Source organism: Octopus bimaculoides, chromosome 2 (assembly GCF_046866305.1).
Source record: "Octopus bimaculoides isolate indiv1 chromosome 2, ASM4686630v1, whole genome shotgun sequence".
Classification (NCBI taxonomy): Eukaryota; Metazoa; Mollusca; class Cephalopoda; order Octopoda; family Octopodidae; genus Octopus; species Octopus bimaculoides.
The window spans coordinates 111426538-111429742 of record NC_142929.1 but is presented as its reverse complement, the minus strand read 5'-3'; the positions used below and the strand labels follow the sequence as shown (position 1 = coordinate 111429742).

Here is a 3205-nt window from a genome sequence, read left to right as displayed (position 1 = left end):
ATTTCAATTTAAGTTTGAACACCGAGTTTTTGGTTTTATTTAGTCGACATTTGGCAAGTTACGAACGATAGAAAATAAATCTATTGTGGGCTACGGCAGAAAAAGTTCCGCATCTTCTAACTTCGGCGCAATGGAACATCCTTTTAGGGAAACCGAACCCAAATATATAACTAGAACTTTATTTTGTATTTAAAAGACGAAAGACACCGTCTGCTCTAAACTCAGAACTTAAAGTGGTATGACTAAATACCACAAGGTATTTTAATAATTTCTAATAGATAAAAGGTTGCAAATTACGGAGGAGTAAAAAGTCAATTTAACAGGTATTACTTGGATGATATTTATTTTAAAAGATTTCTGAGAGGATTCAACTGTCGATAGCGGTGGAGTTTGAACCAAACACGGCGTTAGACAATCTATCGTGTTTTTTCATCCACTGTCCCATTAACTGTAATATTATCATTGATTGATTAGCATAGTGCCACAAATGTGAAGGACTTGGTATTGATTTAAATGAATGCCAGTACTTGACTGGTCCTTGATTTATGCACCCTTTGATAAAGAGAAACTTCCAAGGTTTATTTTTATTCGAGGGTTCTGCACCATTTTACCATCCGCGCTCTTTCTCAACAAGGGATTAATCTGGTGATAATAAATACAACATAGACCCGTCTAGAACGATGGTTGACATCATCAGTACTAACAAGCCAACGAAGGAGCCTCTGTGTAGTCACTCGATCTGCAAGAAAAAGCAGCCAAATCTTCCTTTCACACTGCTGTTTTAAAGAAGGACAGACACGTTAAATAATGAAGTAGTCTTATATAAACTAGCCTAGAAAAACGACAGATTGGTCATGGTTGGAATGCTTTTGATCAAAGTTTTCTCAAGCAAAGTTGACCTAGGGTTAAACAACAGCAATCGCGAGTTTCTAGATAATTCTTCGATTTGCTAGAAATAGCTGTCAAGTTTCCTTCAAATCATGCCTTGCTATCTTAAATAAAGGAATGACACACTGAATAGTATTTACTGCTTGAAAATAAAATTTAAAAAAAATGATGGATGGTCACGACCGGAATGGCTTCCGATCATATATTTTCTCGACCGGGGATGATGTGTGTGTGTGTGTGTGTGTGTGTGTGTGTGTGGAGGGGGTGGGTGGCTAAGCAACGACTGCCGACGTCGACGATGAAGATGATAACAACAATATAGCAAGAACAACCACGACAATTATAACCAACGTCAACAATAAAAATAAAACTACCAGCAACAACAACAACAACAACAACAGCAGCAGCAGCAGAAGCAGCATCAGCAGCAGAGGAAGCAGCACTGATAGCAGCCTCAGCACTTCTCTGGGATAGCTAGATAATTGTGGTAAATTACTATAATGCTTCTTTTGGCACCATCAACTTGCTGTCTTGGACAGTATTTACAGTGTGTCAGCAACAGGTCGTAAGAAATAAAGTGGTACTAGGTAGTAATGGGGTAGTTTTTGTTGCTGTCGTGACATCGTAGCTGGTGGCTGGTGGGTGGTGGTGGGGTGGGTGGTGGGTGGTGGTATTAAGGGTAGGTTTTTGCTGCTGGAAGTGGTGGTGATAGTGATGGTCGGATGGTATCGAGCTGTTAATATAGATGATGGTAGAGATGATAGTGGTCAAGGTATGGTTGCATCTTCATCTTTATTTTTCTCGCTTTTTACTAATGGGAATAGTGATAACGGCATAGTGGCTAATGTAAGTATGATGCTGATGATGATGATGATGATGATGATGTTCGTGTTAATGTATATAGTTAGTGGTCTTATGATGGCGGTGGTGGTGTTGGAAGTAATGATGAAATAACAGCTGTAGTATTTTTGATATTTCTGTTTGTGCTGTTTGTGTTGGTGATGTTAATAGTGGTATTATATTGTTGGGGCGGTTCTAGTTGTTGTTGGTATAGTAGTAGTAGTAGTAGTAGTAGTAGTAGTAGTAGTAGTAGTAGTAGTAGTAGTAGTAGTAGTAGGTTGTTGTTGTTACTGTTATAGTGGTATGCTCTAGGTGGATGCTGTTATAGAAATATACTAGTTGTTATTCTTGTTGTTGTTGTTCAGCCCTAGGTCAGCCCTGATCAGGCAAACTTATAATTAATAATTAAAAGTATTACAGTAATGATTAATCACGTTCTCAACCTTTTGATATGCGCAGGAAACCTAAGGCAATAATACCAAAGTGTCCTTCTTAAAATTTCAACCTGTGATTCGAGGAAGATTTGGCTACCATTTCTAGCAGATCAAGCGACTACATAGAGTCTCCTTCGTTTGTTCGAAGACACGGTTGCCAGACTGGGCTACCAGCAGCGGTCTATGCTATTTTTCAGGCCTACACTATTACTATCTGTTTTCTTAATTTGTGCTACTTGATACTTGAAAATTCTAATATCTAAAAGGTAAGAAATCCTATTGAATATCATTAAATTATCAAGTAATTAGAACCGACCTATAAGCAGTCTTCATATATATATACATAATATAATATATATATTATATATCTACACACACACGTTCACGCACACACACACACACACACACACACACACACACACACACGTGTTTGTATGTAACGCATACATATGTATATGTGCACACACAAACGCGCGCGCACGCACTCACACATTAATTTACAAGCAAAGTTATCCTTTCGGGCCACTTTCTTACATCGTCCGCTGCTTTTTTTTTGGAAAAAAAAAACAAAAACAAAAACAAAAACAAAAAAGAATTGTGCTACTTTCAATGAAATGTTTCTGAGAAATCTGTTGGAAGAAGTATGCATATTGTTGTTATTTAGTCCAGGTCAATTCTGACTGACCATATCAACGATTAAGCGCATGACCACCTTGTCCCCGTATTTTCTTTTGTGCAAAGAACCCCGGGCCATAATATCAGACGTGTCCTTTTAAAAAACTTTAGGGCGCAATTTGAGGAAGATTTGGCTGCCATTTCTAGCAACTTGAACACTCACATGGACTCTTCCGCGTTAGCTCTAGGTTATCAATGTTGTTAATTAGCATTTTTGATAATAAAGTTAGATAATGTCTTGAGGTGTGTGTGATGGGATATCTTACGAGTTATAGTGATTGTGTTTTTAGAGCTTATATAAGGAATCAATAGTTTTAATGCAACGGGTGAGATGATGGTGGGGAGGTGATGATGTATTATTATATGAA

At 37.8% G+C, this 3205-nt stretch overlaps 1 protein-coding gene across 1 annotated transcript in view; it reads left to right on the top strand.

The window, feature by feature from the left end:
* Positions 1–1988: 1988 nt before the first annotated feature.
* The window catches only part of LOC106879437 (proto-oncogene tyrosine-protein kinase receptor Ret), a 355783-nt gene continuing 354566 nt past the window's right edge, over positions 1989–3205 (top strand). The window contains exon 1 of the mRNA XM_089347496.1: positions 1989–2428. The gene's annotated coding sequence lies outside the window, so the exon portion shown is untranslated. The remainder of the gene's footprint in view (positions 2429–3205) is intronic.